General features: G+C 41.0%; 1 protein-coding gene across 1 annotated transcript in view; it reads right to left on the reverse strand.

The window, feature by feature from the left end:
- RAP1B (RAP1B, member of RAS oncogene family) overlaps positions 1 to 15,248 on the reverse strand; it is a 31,167-nt gene extending 15,919 nt beyond the window's left edge. Inside the window, exon 1 of the mRNA XM_062016590.1 lies at positions 15,110 to 15,248. The gene's annotated coding sequence lies outside the window, so the exon portion shown is untranslated. The remainder of the gene's footprint in view (positions 1 to 15,109) is intronic.
- Between the last annotated feature and the right edge of the window lie 904 nt (positions 15,249 to 16,152).

Here is a 16,152-nt window from a genome sequence, read left to right on the forward strand (position 1 = left end):
CCTCTTTCTCCATGAAAACTTTTTTGTCATTTGTACAGTTACTCCTTAACTTACTGAGAGCACAGAGTAATCCTTTATATACACACAACCCCCTATACATCACAGAGGTAGCCTGGCCTATCACCAGGTAATCTGGCCATGACATCTTGGAACAAACTAAAAACCAATGTATTCTTCAAAATGTGTTAAGAAAGCTAACATCTCTAACATTGCACACAGAGAGAAGTACCATCACTTACATCTACCAGCTCAGTGGCTTTGAGCAGTAGTCTTGATATCAGTTAACCTTCTTCTTACTGTTTTCTAATGGAAAAGAAAAACTCAATTCCTAGTGACGAGAACTTTAAGAAAACTTTCCTGGTTATAGCACATGAAGCTAGAAGCTGCTTTTGGGCACTGTGGTCTGCCACACCATTTGGTGTAACAAAAGCCTGGCATGCACTTTTTTCACTAACCAGTATGCCTGTTGGCTCTGAGTGTGCCCCAGCCTCTAATCCTGCTTGAACTTGACTTCCCAGTGGTTCCCCAACTAGCCTGACCTGACTCTGCACTAGCTCAAGCTCATTTTTCTGTACCACATGTTGTACAGACTGTTTGCATCCTAAATCTCAATCATGTTCTTAATTTACTTTTCAGATTGACACAATGATAGACTCTGGAACTAATATTGTATTCAGCTCCAGTGCCAACACTATTTCCTTTTGACTCATTTATGACAAATGAGTAGGGGTATAGGTGGAAGACAACAAAGTATAAAAGGAGAAGTTTAAACCATAAAGCACTCTATCATTCAGTTATCTGACAGTATTTGAAACAATAGAAGCTAATAAGCTTCAAGCAAGACATTGAAGTTCAACTGCTGAAAGTGATGCAAACTGTGAGAGATGCAAACTATAAAACCTGAGACGGAAGCTTAAACTTCTGGTGTATTTTCTTTTCTGCCTTAAAAAAAAAAAAGCACACTCTCTAGCCATTCTAAAACAGATATTGGATTTACTGCATGTATTATCTCTTCATAAACTCTGTGCCTTGCATTTCACATATTGTTATCCCCTTCCATTCCCAAAGAAAATAATTTACTGCAAGAACTTTGGAAGAATATCTAATTATGAAATCATTTGTACAGCCCAGACAGAGCTCAATGTAGCACCTTAAGAATAATTTTCAGTAGACTAACCACTCATTTCAATGACACTTCATTTCTAAAGCTATCAAAAAGCACCTGTATTACCTGGAAAGGCAGGAAGAGGATTACATTAGATTACATAATCTCAGTCATTCAAATAGAGAGATGGATTTATGTGTTTGCTCATCTACAGCTAGCATTCTAAAGTTACAGCTATATCACCACACGACCAGCATTTCTAGAATACAATAGGCTGGTCCAACAACGGCATTTGCATGTACTCTCCAGATTACCCAATCCCAGGGATGTAAAATGGATACACTCAACGGGACACAACAGAACTGAAGAAACTATGATAACTGAGTAACTGATAAGCAAAAAAAACCCCCAGATTTATTGGGCAGCTCATAAGAAATATCCAATGAATCACTAAACAGTTAGATACAAATAAGTTTAAACTTATTTCTACCAAATAAATCAAGTAACCTCTTTGAATCCCTCTTCACTTATTGAAGTCTATTTTAAGAAATTTTGCTTAGAAGGTTGGCCACCTTCACGGTGACAGGTCTGTGAGGAGTTAGAGCAACGCTAACTTTCTTTGCTTTTTTCATTTTTCTGTCTCTCTATCTTTAGGCAAGAAAGTACTGTCAACTGTGGTCTCTATGCCAGTGCTAAAGAACAAGAAGATAGGATACATGCAAAAAAGCCTTGCCTCTTTAATTGGAGCACGTGTTGGCTTTGAACAGCTGACTCAAGTATCAATATGCAGAGATATTGATTCCAGAGATGTCTAATGTAAGACTTAGCTAGAAGGAGAAAAATGCAGGAAGCTATTCCTCAAGAAATAGTGTTTTCACATAAACTGGATTCTAATTCTGTCTCAAGCAAACAATCTCTTTAAAGTACAGAGCTCACTTGCAGACTGCCTCCATTAACTGCCAGTGTCTCTTCAGGAATTCTCACATACTTTCCAAAATGCAACAGTCAGTAAACTCAACACATCTTGTGCAGCCTTTCTCACTAGCCTGTTCATAGTATTTTTTCTAATTAATGCATGCATTAATGCATTAGTGTAGTGTATTAAAGTAACTGCTTAATTCTGCTTCTTCATGATACACTACTTAAATTAAAAATACTTGATAAACTAGAGAAGCAAGAGCTTTATATTCACATGAATGCTTCTTCCAAGACAGCCTCGCTTTGAAGGATGAGTAGATCTTTGAATAAACTCATTTGAACAGAAGGAAGAAAGGTTAACCAGGATAAGGTGCTGGAAATGAAGTATTTGACAGATGTAAAGCTTCTAAGGACTATGAACACGGAACGTGCTTTCTGCTTCTGCCCCTATCAGATAAACTGGGAGAAAGTGTCTCGTGGACATTTCCTTGAACAATTCACAGAATCTTAAGGGTTGGAAGAGACCTCGAAAGATCATCTAGTCCAATCTTCCTGCCAGAGCAGGAGCTCCTAAAGTAGGTTACACAGGAACTTGACCAGGTGGGTTTTGAATGTCCCCAGAGAAGGAGATTCAACAACCCACCTAACTAATTCCTTGAAGTATGTCTCCAGAAAGAGGCAAGCCAAAGTGATAATGCTGAGGAAGTAGAGGAATAAGAAACTCTGCTTTAGCAGTGAATGAAGAAACTGCACGTAAAGTTTTCCTAAAAAGCAATCATGCAATGAAGAATTCAAAGAAAGTTCAAATATCACTGGTAACTGGTCTTGACATGGCAGTTATGAAAGTTTTCTTAACTCCTTTCAGCTTCAAATTTTGGTTTCTAATTCAACTTTGTAACCTATCTGAGGAACAGGAAAGCTAATAGTCTAATCTTTCCAAGTGATATTAAACCAAATGCAGCTCTAACTGGAGCTCAGCCTCAGGCCAGAGACAAACTAAATACAGTCCCTACTTGATGATATCCCTGAGACTTGCTTATGTGAACTAGTTGTTCAGGTATGCAATTAATCAAATAATCCCTCCCAGAAGCATTATCATTTTCAGAAGAGATCACAATTACTCATTAATTTACAGACACTGTGATTCTTGTTCAGGCCCTAACATTCTGGTTGTGTTGTAAAGTTGTAATGTATTCACTGAAACTTCCATAATGGTTCTGCCCTGGCACATTTACCTCTCTGGAAGAGACACTTTGTTAGAACCACCTTGGGAATAACACTACTACATTAATCCCAACTGCTTGCATGAGGAAAAAAACAAAACAAACCACATTAAAATAACATATGAAGCAAATTCATAAACCAGTTTATATGTTTACTATTAACGTAGGGAAGAAAAGCCAAGGAAAGAAACCCTTCTTCTCACAGAGGGGATACTGACCCTGAGATGCAACAAGATTACAATGGTCTGACATTTACAAAAACAGCTCTAGTTGAGCCACAGGAACAATCAGGGTCACAGGATTAAGTCATTCCAGACAAAATGTTTCTCACTTCTCGTACTGGAGCAGTGTCAGATGGCCAAATGGTCTGTACCATCCAGATTGCACTAAGTTTTGCGTCTCTTTACTTAGAACCCCTTTTTCAGGGAAGCAACTAATCAGAGATGTACTGTTCTTACTATTTCCCAAATAGTTACATATAAGAGGAAATACTAAACTTGTATCCCTTAAGTCCAAGGAATTGGTTTGTTTTCAGAATAAGTGCATAAGCAGCACCTTGACAACATACCCTAAAATGGAAGCCAGTTCATTTTCACCAACTTTTAGATGCTTTAGGAATCAGATAATCCTTACTCAGCAAGGTAAGTGATATCATAGAAAGAAAATACTCCAGAGATGATTCAGAAAACATTATTCAGAAATCAATTCTGAAGACAAAGATATACTTAACCAGCTTTCTGCTGTAACTAAAGACTTACTCAAGACTCCTGGAAGTAGCGCTCTTTCATTACTAATGCAGACTCTTTGGAAGTTAGTCAACTGTTCAGTAAACAAAGCTAGAAGCAATTTTTATTTCTCATTTTTTACATGGTTTTGGTAGCTTCTGGTCTTGACAAACAAGTATTTTGTCAGTTGGACAGCTAGTTCTTCTGGGCACTAATACAGTAATTCTTGGACAAAAATATTTCTTCAATTATATTCAAATATTTTAACTGATGCCAGAAAAACTTCAGAGGCTTTTAAAAAATCTGCCTGGGTAATTAAGCTTATCCAGTGACGTGAAATCATACTAATCACCTCAGAAAAAGGCAGAGCCCTGAGAACAAGTTACTGCAGCACAAACATGGCCTAATGCTGCTATTAATTAATACTGCACACAGGACAACTTCCACAAAGCAGCTAACATGAGCGTACCTCATGAGACTAGTTCCACTGTCTATAATTAGTATAGCTAAATAAAATCCATTTCCTCCCCCCCCTCCTTAAGTCAAAATGAACTCCTAGCTTCTTCTTAAATCTGAACACAGACAATGCATGTTCTAAGGATGAAAACTGGCCTGCTTGAAGCCACTGATATCTCAAGATGAAAGCTTCCTAATGTGAGTTTAACAAACATGTGCAACTTGCAGCAGTTTCATACAAAGTGTAAAAAGTCATTTCTAAGCAAGTGATGTCACGAACATTTATAAGCTACAAAAAATGTTATGCTTCAATGCTTACTGCCTTCAAGCTTCAACTTTGTGCAAAAATTCAACATGTCAATTCAAATTTGGAGTGTCTTCTGAAAACCTAAGCTACAAAGTTTATTTAAGCCTCAGTCAGAATTTGCAATATTTATCAGATTTATTTTTAATTTTGGCGACTGTTTGCCATGGTTTTGCATTTTCTCTCTATTTCTGCAAAACAACCACTGTCCCACATGAAAGTTTTTTGTGCATGTTCTACCAGTCAGACTTCCAGCTAAAACAATGATCTTGGAACTCCTGAAGACACTGAATTGCAAATGTTTTTTACACTTGCAAATAAAATCCAGGCAGACAACAAATTGAAAGAACATTCAGATTTTTAAAAACACTACAAATATATTAAAACCAGAGAATGCATAATTACCACAGTACAACATTTTGCTATGTATAAACTAAGTATTCAACCATACAACAAGGTGTGAGAACAGAGACAGCAACTTACTGATGTGAATTTGACTGTCATTGCAGATGAGGATCAGTATCTAGCTCTAAAACTTATACTGATCAATGGATTGTCACATCATGGTACACTCAGCATGATTTACCTGATACACAACCTTATGATTAAAAGCAGATTTAAGCATGTTTGCTGCATCTAATTGTTACAGTAAATTTTCTTTCCAGCTACAAAACCAGTTAAATCCAGTAGAACTACAAGTAAGGCCTGGAAATTTTCAGAGTCAAGATGTCTCTCCTGTAAAAATGCACTTATGTAGTTTCAAAGTTACTTCAAGAATAACTTGCCAGTTGGCTTAAGATACTCTTCTTTGGAAAAAAGGCAGCTTAACTTCTGTTGCAGAAACAAGACCTGGCGTCAAATTCTATGTGGTATCAGCTTAACATCTGGCAGTCCTAGCCCTACTCTGATTGTGACACTGGCTGCTGAACCAGTAAAGTCTTGTATCAGGTTTCCTTCTACCAAGATAAGGCAATGCTCAGTTCAACTGCAATTCCAGCGCACCTGAATTTTTGTCCCTCCTGTCTATTCTTCTCTAATCCACACATCATATATACCCCAGCAATGACAGGACTTGCATACCAAGGAATCATTACTTGCACTGTGTCCATTATTAAAATTCTGGTTTCACTTCAGGTTTCTTTAGATTACTAACACATAGTCAAGGCATAGATATAGACATTTACTTCATCATCATATGACCATTTAAGACTAGCTGGTGTAGGCCCTTGAGATACAAAGTACCCTTCCATAGCATGCTTTGCAGTAATTCTACTAGAAATCACATTAGCCTGAGAGCAGTCTTACAAATACCCATAAGTCGTTTTAATTAAGATTAGAAGTTTCATCTGTTGAAAGGACACTGATTCTACACAAACTGAGAATACTAGCTACTAGGTTTCATTAACAGGAATAAAATTAGTTCTTCCATGATAAATGAACCATACCACCAGAGTTCCAAGTAATTGTAACTTGTGTCTGTTTTGACCTGTTAATCAATACCTCCTTAATAGAAACACAGTATCTGAACGTAAGCAGCAAATGTCATTCGAAGTCACCCAAGTTATACCTAATTTCACAAATAGTTCTTCGGTTAAAGCTTGAAGCTGGGGCATCCCTTTTTTAAACGGTATCTAGCACCAGGACAAAGGGCAATGGGATGAAGCTGGACCACAAAAAGTCCCACTTTAACATAAGAAAAAACTATTTCACTGTGAGGATGAGGGAGCAGTGGCACAGGCTGCCCAGGGATGGTGTGGAGTCTCCTTCCTTGGAGGTCTTCAAGACCCACCTGGACGTGTTCTTATGCGACCTGATCTAGGTGAACCTGCTTCTGCAGGGGGGCTGGACTAGATGATCTCTAAAGGTCCCTTCCAACCCTACCATTCTATGAAACAGCTGTCCTGAGGTTAAGTTGAAAAAAGCATACACCACCACCTAGCAGTAAGTGCCATCTCCTGCCACATGGCTTTGCTGTCTCTACAATAATGGATGTGGAGCCTTAACTGCTTCTTTTCATGGGTAACTTTATTAGACAAATCCACTGATGAAGGTGGGTTTGTAGAAGGTTTGAAACGCTTCACTGAAGTGGCTGAAACTTGGGCAGAATGTCTGGTTTTATTTCTAGCAGCAAGGAAGAAGTATCTTGAATCTAGGGATGGTAGCTCTTCAGTGGACGTCCAACTTGTCATTGTACTTTGACTAGATGACAACTCATATGCAGATGTGGAGACAACTTGATCACTTGTGAGGCAACTGATAAGTTGTCACAAGCTTCAGATGAGTGTATTCAATAAAAAAAATCCCAATCCAAAAAGTCAATATAAAACAAAACCAAGAACAAACTCAAAAAACAACCAACCTAACACCACCCTTACCCCCTACTCCTCCCCCAAACAAATGTTGGCTTATCTTAACACACCAAGCTGTGAACTGCTGTAGTTCTGCATTTGCTTTGTGAGCAGCTGATGCATCTTAAGATAGCTCCCCAAAAGTCTCATTTAATGGGTCAGGAATTTGCAAGAGAGGAAAAAAACTGACAGTTATAAGCAGGAATCCAAGTGCTACTCACACTTGCAAGCCTGAGCTCAGACACGAGGACATCCACACAAAAATGTTGAATAATTTTAACCAAATAAATTCTAGTCACACTCATTCCCACATCTCTTTATTACATTGACTAGATCTTTAGTAGAGTTATCAGGTTAATAAGAGTTAAGCTTGTTTAATCAAGTCTCCACAAGAGTCCATTCCAGTCTTCTTAGGATAACTCTACTTCTCGTTTAGACCACATTTCTTGGTTCCTCTGTATCTTCAAAGCTTGCCATTTTCTGAAAAAAGCTGTCGTAACTTAAGACTCACTTTGCTTTAATTAAAATCAAATATGTATTTTGTTAGGGTAGCAGAAAATGCCCAAAATATACTGAAGTTTAAAATCAGCTCCAGAGGTTTGGATGGGAAGATCTTTCTAAATACAAATCAGCATGTCTGGTGGTCTAAAAGTCTTCTATTGCTTAGACTATTATACCCAGTACAAAATTTGAGCTAGTGTTACTACTACATCCTACATTTTTCACTGAAGAAAAGTTTTACTTCCAGCAAGTTAAATACATCTCAAAATAATCTGTATTTTAGGCAAAGCCTCAGTGGAAGAATGACTTTTCAAATCCATCCTGACTGTTCCAGTGAAGCAAGTTTATCCTGCATGAAACCACAGCCTTGTATTTCTACATTGCTTACGGTACTTTCAGTTTACCCAGCGCATCCTCTGTTTAGGTTCTTGGTATCTATGACTTCAACTTTCTATAGATAATGCTGTGAATGGTTCCTTATTTTTACTTCTTCTATCAGAGTAGACTCAGCATTCAGCCTGGAAAAGAGGCTTTAGCTTTCCTCTGTGAAACTTACAGCACTGATTTTCATTCCAAAAGTAGTCCTCAATAACATTAAGTAATGGAAGAACTACATTATCTGAAAATACAAATATTGTCAAGTTGATATATTTGTCTTTGAAAAAAAAGTATTTGCAAACTGTATTTCAAGATCTCGCTTCTGGCTAGGAGCAGGATGTACTACTTTCATTTAGCAAGACTGTTAAAAATATTGGTTACTGTAGTTAAACTAAGTCACAACTAACATGCACTTAATGTTGCTGCTTCATCAGTTTCATGGCTAGACAGGACTCAAATTTCTGGCAGAAAAGGAAGAGACAACATCAGGACTTCTGTTTCTTTGTTCTTCAAGAATAGAACTGTATAATCCACTTGATGCTTTCATTCCAAGGCTCCATATGAAATATTCTTATTTTCTCACTCTAATTCCTACTAACATACAGCACTTCTGAGATTACTCTTTAAGAGTTTGATGAAAAGTAACACATATCAAAAGGATGCCAAACAGCAAATACAGTGTCCTAAAGCACTTAATTGTAAAACCTTGCTTTCAGCTACTATAGCTTTTGCAGAACTTCGGCTACACGAGGTATCTGGCTGAATCTCAATTTAGCTTAGGGTGTTTCCTGAAATAAAAGGTTCAGGGAGAAAAGAAAACAGTGGATCACTGAAAAAAAGTAATGGACTTGCTCAAGTACAAAGAAAGGTGAAAAGGTAATGATAAGCTGTAACAATGCACAATAAGCAAAAATAGGTATCACTCTGAAATTCTTGTTTCAGATGCCCAGGATGCTCTATATCAAGTAACAGGGTGTTTTTTCTTTAGTGAGATCTCACCTAACCTGCTATTTAAGTAAAAAAAAAAAAAAAAAAAAAAAAAAACCAGAAAAAAAAAATCATAAAAATGGAAGAGTGATTCTCCAGCATGACAGTCAGCTAATTCTTGTCTCTTTCAGTGCTCCTTACTGATGCTACAGGACTATTCTATGATTCTACCATTCTATGATTCTATGACTACAACACAGTCTCCTAGGTTCCACCAAGTGCTAAGATTTGTCATCAGTTTCTGGAAGCCTGGCATATTCTGAAATAAGTCATGTCAGCAGAAGTTGGATTTTGAACACAGCATTTCTCAGCCTGCTAAGAACACAAGTCCAAGGCATCTCAGATTGCATACTTATATCCAGTGAATGGTGTTGATTAAAAAAACTATCTTGGAAATTAATCTATGGACTGGTATAATATGTGCAAGAACTCTGAAGGCAAATTCACACTTGCTAAGAACTCATTTCTGATGATGCTCATCATAAAGCCCATGAAAACATGCAACATCTTCTGAACGCTTGCATCAACATAACCAATAGACAGTAAATAACAAAAGGACTATTTCCTGAATGGGAATCAATCTACCACACTTACAGAAGACCAATTGCCCATCAATTCTCCATTTCAAACAAGTCAGAAAGGTCACAGAGAGACAGTACAACATATACATACAAATTGTGTAACTCCAGAGCATAAAAGTCAAGATTCTGCTTGAAGTATTACTTTATACACTTTCCCAAGTCCAGGAAAATCCTACAGCAATGTTGTATGCAGAAAGCCAAGCAGGCTACACTTATGGGTCATCTTGTATATTTGAGCTTTCAGAATGCTATCTTTTAAGTAGCTTCCCAATGAAAGATCAGAGAAGGGTTACTGACTGCATCTTAAAATGTCTAATAATTCACCTTAACCACTTCACATTTGCAAGATTAATAAAAGAGGTTCCTGTGCAGTATGTTGTGGGCTGCCCCCACACTTCACTAACCTGGACACACAGCCACACACAGCTCCATCTCAATTCTAAATGTCACATTATAAACAGATACATCTAGTCCTAAATACTGTGTTGCAGACAGTAGGATCCTTAGGTAACTTCCACTTATTCCATGTTACAGTGTACCTTTCTCCAGATTCAGAAAAAAAAATGACACCTTGCAACCTTCCCCTAGTGTTCCAATGAATTATTCCAGTGGGAATTGTCAACCCAGATGTTACAGAAGTTTGTATAACTGCAAGCAAGGATTGTACAAGTCAGTATTTTCTGAGTTCTGATATACCATTCAGCTCAAAAAATATTGACAGAGGTAGCTGCCCTGGCCCTGCAACTACCAAAGCCACTCTGATTTCAGTGGTGCTGAATGTACAGGTCCTCCTTTTGTCCTCTGTGCCTCCCCTCTTGAATTCTACATGGGTAACTCATCTATACCTACAGTTCATTTTTAACACAGATGTGGTGGTACTCTTTTTGCTTCTTCCTGATACATGAAGAATGCTTTTAAGAAATTTTCTTTCATTGCAGACATGAAAAAAAAAAAGGTGAAGGCACAACTAGTCAGGTTGCAGAAACAGAGACTATGAATGGAAAAAAAAGAGGACAAGACTTCAAAAGCTAAGACAATTAATACAGAGAAACGAAATGAAACAGTTGCAGGGACTACCACGGTTCACAAATTATTTAACTAAAGAAGGGGCTAGCCAACACACATTATTCAGGTAATAAATAGCAGATTCATTTAAGAACAAACTTTCACCATCTCATTTCACAAAAAGATGCAAAGTAAACCACAATAAAGGAAAAATTGTTAAACTACATCTTCTCCTTTAATCCAGATTACCTACTGAAATCAAGACTTAATAATAATTGCTACAATTAAAGCAAGTAACATTCACCAGAATGTCAATAAATTTTGATGCAAAGAGCACATTCTCCTCAGAGTTTCTATTACAACTAAAGATTTTTGCTTTGTCTTTAGTTATGAAAATAACTGTTCTCATGTTCCAGTTCTTCAATACCATCCGGAAATGAAATGATATAAAGTTACTCACAGTTCTGACATTAGAGTTATATTTAACAGTGGCATGCAATATCCTTTTTGCAGAAGACCTGGTCAAGTAATTCAGATTTAGGATACTTCTTTTGTTGGAACAGCTGCAGGAATGACACATAGTGATCTAAGAAACTAGGGGTTCCCTGAAGAGAATCTCAGACTGGAGAGAAACATGAGATGCTGCTTCACTGTCACAAGATGCAAGCACCAGTTCATTAGAAGGGATGGGCTGTCAATGGTCTGGCCTTCCCCTCTAGATTAGAAATCAAGTAACCATATATACTGTAATTGACATTCTTTTCATAGTTGCATATCACACACTTGCTTTAAAAAACATAAACTCCGATTAATAATGAGAAATGTGAGTGGGACGGTATACAAGATACCGTCAAATGCCTCCTCTTCTTTGTTCATTTCTAAAAAGTTCCTTTGATTCCATTACACACATTCCTGTAGGGTCTTCTAGTAACTTCCATGCTTCTGCTTCAGTAGTAAAAATTACTATTAAAATACTGCTCCGAAAAGGAAAAAAAGAGCATCCCAGATAGCCAGAGGGCCCGCAAATCATTTCATATTTGAAAAGTTGTCTAACAGGCAGATCTCCATCCTGGCATTTACAGCCTTCTTCCCTTTCCATGCTGCTAGATGAAATGAACACATAGTATGCCAGGAGCTCACAACTGCATAGATAAAAAGGCACATACAATAGTAAAAAACTCTCTTCACTTCTAGTTGTCCAATGTTTCTTTAGGCATTCTTAAGCTCAAGAGATGAGAGCTTCAAGATAGAACCTACTGCTGCTTTTGAAGGTAGCCTCACATTCAACTGCTTCATGAAGAAACAGTTTGTGCCAGCAGACAAGGTCTTTGACTTTCTGCACATAGTGCTTGCCTACTACAAGCAAACTGCCACAGTTCTATCAAGATATTACTTCTACTATGCTTGTCCTACTCAGTTTTCTCACAGTTGACAGGCCTTAAGGAGAAAGCAATGTATTAGATGTTTTGAGATGCTAAATCTCTATCAGACAGCTGCTGAAGAACTTTGAAAACTCAGTCAACTTTAAAACTATTAAACTCATCCAAGTAAGAAAAAACAACTTCCTTTTCCCCCCCTTTATGCAAGAAGTAATAGACAATCTTAACCATCTGAGCAGGAAAACAAAGTTTGCCTTTGCATATGAAGGTATAGTTACTGAAGATATTCCTTTAATCTCTCTGAATAAGGAAGCTGTCTAAAATATCCCTCTACCTGACCTAGATGCAACAGAACACAGCAGAAATCTGCCCCAACTCAGCAGGGATTCAACACACTGACCTTACACAGTGCATTTCAGTCTGCTTCTGTACCTGTTCTGAGGTAGAACAGCAGCAACCATAAGCTAAACGTGAACTTCTGTTGCATAGGGTATGCTTAGCGACATCTTCAGTATGACAGCAATTTTGATTAGACCTCATCGCAACTTGAGCTTACCTTGAAGAACACTCTCAAATGTTTGCAAGGTATCTGAAAGTCATCTAAGTGTGACTTAGGTCAATTCATAAAGGACCTGCCTACTCCCTCACTGTACATCCGAGAACAACAGAGCATCTGTTTTTCCCTGTAAGACAGTCTTATCCTTAAGAGCACCTCTCCGTACCTAACTCCGAGCAGCTAGCAGAGCTCTGTGGATAGCGTATCCAGTACTCAAGTACTTCTGTGACTTCTGCACTTCCCACATCCCAGATGCTAGGTGGACGGACACATGTTTATTTTAGTTCTCAGTAACACTTACTAAGTGTTAGATCACAAGTGACAGCATAGTCTTCAGCATGCTTCCTTCCTCAGACACACAAGTAATTTCTTTCTCCTTTTGTAGGCCCTCACCTAGATTCCCATCTGTCTGCCTCTGTTCCAGAAAGGTTCTTGTTAAAAAGACAGTCAGTTTTACTCTGCAAAACTAGCACAGCACAAAGAGAACTGTCAAGGCTCATTTCAGATTTATTTGCAATGAACTGTCCCACAGTTGAGCATCAGAACAAAATGCACAATTTTAATTCCACTTGGAAAACTTATCTGGTGCACATATGTAGTAACAGAAGCAAGACACATGGTAATAAGACTATTGGTTTGGGGTTTTTTCCCCCCTGTATACAAGCTCTGGTTTTACACTTAGAGTCTTTCAACTCTGTTTGGCAGATTATTTCACCTACACACAGACACATGCCCTAAGCACGATCAGCTTTGCTACAAAAAAGATACATGACATTTATATTGCACAATGCAATTCAAAACTCGGTTATTTAGCTACAGGTAATCATAAAGGTTTGAACTACAGTTCCAAGTTGAAAACAGTTCACATCACTACAAGAAGCATCCCTGAAAACATGCAGGTAGCAAAGAATAAAATACTAATTAGTTAGAAAGTTTATTTTCAAAGCCTTGATATGAACAGTCAAGGTAACCCTCACTATTTGCTCAGCTCATGTTTAACTGAAATTAAATCTACAGGATAGACTTTAAGCAAGAAGTAAAACAAGATGCAATGAATAAAGAAAGTGAAGACACTTGACCATAGCAAGTTTTTCTTTTTTCTTTTTTTTTTTTAAAAAAAAAGCTTGTAATTTTAACACAGAGGAAAAGATGGCAATTTGGTCATTTTCTTAGGTTTTCCACAGAGGACAAAAAAACTCTTTCCAAAGAGAAACATATTTGTTTTTGAAAGGTTACTATGTAAGACAATGGGATTGCTTCTTTACCTTTTAATTCCAATTTATGAAAAAAAAAAAAAAGATACAGGACAGTCTTCTAACAGTGGTTTCAATGTATATTTTACTGTGAAAAAGTACTTAAAAAGTCTTTGTCATACACTCTACATGGAGGTAAAATGTACCTGCTTTATGCTGAAAATAACAAATTACACTAATCAAAACATCTAAATGCAAGAACCCACATTTGAGCTGCACGATTTTCAAGCTGGGCATCTGAAATACCCTCTCTCGGAATTGTACTATCTTACTATCATATCCCACAACAGTATACAAAAAGACTTTTTTTGTTTTACCCTGAACAGCACACGTTATCCCTTTAAGATGTAAATGCATGTAGAAGCACACCGATATTCTTTTTTTTTTTTAAGGAAACCTTGGTCTATTATCCTCTTTTTTGTAACCCGAGGCCAGCATGAAAACACTCAGATTCGGTTTTATTTTCCTCTCTGAAAACTTTGCTTCCGCCACTTCTTCACCAACACACGCAGAAGGGTACAAGGTATCTCAGGCTAATTAGACAGGTTTGGTGCAGGAAGCATCAGTCAAATCGTTCCATTCGCTTTGACACGGGTGGTGGTGATGGGGGGGGTGTTCGCACGAGATGAACATCCCTGTCATCCCCTTTTTATTTTGCAATAAGCAGAAGGGGAACTCGCTGGCCATGACGTTGCCTGCTGGTCCCACGCCCCGTGGCTACTCCAGGCACAAGCACCGGTGGTCGGCGGGCTGCCCGGCCGGCCGCACCCGGCCTGTCCCCCCCCCGCCTCGCCCCCGCACACCAGCCGGAAAGAGCGAGCGGCTCCTCTCCGCCGACCGGACTAGGTGGGGCTCCGGCTCGGACTTCCCGCTGACAACGACGGCGGCAGCCGGGGACCGTCCCCTTCCCCGCCCGCGGCGAGGCCGAACCGGGCGTCACCCGCTCCTCCCCGCACCCGGCCGGGCCCCACGTCGCGGCCCCGAGCCGCGGGGTTACAACTTTCCGCTTCCGCTCCAACTTCTGCTCCGGGGACCGGCGGCAGGGGGGGTGGCGGCGAAGGGCACGACACGGCCGGGCCCTCGGCGCGGCTGGCAGCGATTGCCCCTCAGCGCCTCACTCCCCCCCACCCCTCCCCCGCTGTGTCCCCCCACGCCTGAAGCCGGACGAGGCGGCGGCTCCCAGTTCCTCCTCCGCCATGTTTCAGGCTCGTGCCCCTTCCCTCACAGCGCGCCACTCCCCGCCGCCGCTGCTTCCCCCCACCCCCCCTGCCGCTGCCGCCGCCGCCCCCACCGGTCCGTCCCCGCCCCGCCACGCCACCTGTACTAGCCGCGCCGCTCCCCATCCTACCGCCGCAGCGGCTCAGGGCCGCGCTCCACCGCCGCGACCTACCGGACAGCACCTCCACTCCCCGCCGACCGCCGCCGCCTCGCCGGCCGAGCCCGCTGCGCTCCGCGCCGCTGCGCTCTCTGTCGCTGCCTGTGCCGGGGCGCGGCTTGGGGCCGTCGCCGTGACGCCGCACGCCCAGCCTCGCTCTGGCGCGGCGGGGGCGGGGGCGGCGCAGAGGGGAGGGGTGACCTCGGCGCTCCGCTCCCCTTGCGCACGCGCGCAGCACGGCGCCGGGCGGCCGCCCCTCCCCTCCCCCGTGCTGGCGCGGGTAGGGGTGGTCTCGATTCCGCGGGGCACCGGCAGCCCCGGGCCTGCACGCAGCCCCGCGGCACGGCCGGGCGCGGAAGGGAAGGCGGCAGGGGAAGGGGTGGTCGCCACGCCGGTGGCACTGTCCTGACTGGACGCCCCTCTGGGGTGGGCGGCACTGCGGCCTCCTCTGGCCTGCCCCGACCAGCCGCCACCGCCTGCGATGGCAGCGAGGGAGGGAGAAGCCTTCCCCGGGCCCGGGGGCGGGCGGGCAAGAGGCGTGGGCACTCGTCCAAACGCTCCTGTTCTGAACTTGGGAGATTTTCACTCGAGGATGGAGCATCATTTCGGGGGCTGCCAAAGTGTGTTGAGGCTGGAGGGCAGAGCCAAGGGCTGCCTGGCGGTACCAGGCCCGTGGTCTGAGTCCTGGTTCCAGCACTGTTAGATGTTTCGAGCGCATCCTTGGGGATAACACAAGTCCCATTTTTCCCACGTTCTCATTGGGATAACGCAGTCCTCTTCCTCAAGTTCTTTGTAAGCCCTAAGTAGGAACCATAGGTTAGTTAGAGCTTAACAGTGGGTTGATACAAGTTAATTTAGAACATTGAGAGCTGAAAACATTAAATGCCAGGGCAGTATTTCTTAGGTTTCTAAATGAGTTTTGAGGTCCACTGATGAAGGGCGTTTTTTAGAAATGCAACACACTACTGCTTTTCTGTGGATTAATACATCTCTGGATGTGAGCAGCCTATCATTAGCCCTTCTGATTCAAAGCAGGATGCTCATTGCCTGCAAATAAT

The sequence above is a fragment of the Colius striatus genome, chromosome 1 (assembly GCF_028858725.1).
Source record: "Colius striatus isolate bColStr4 chromosome 1, bColStr4.1.hap1, whole genome shotgun sequence".
NCBI lineage: Eukaryota > Metazoa > Chordata > Aves > Coliiformes > Coliidae > Colius > Colius striatus.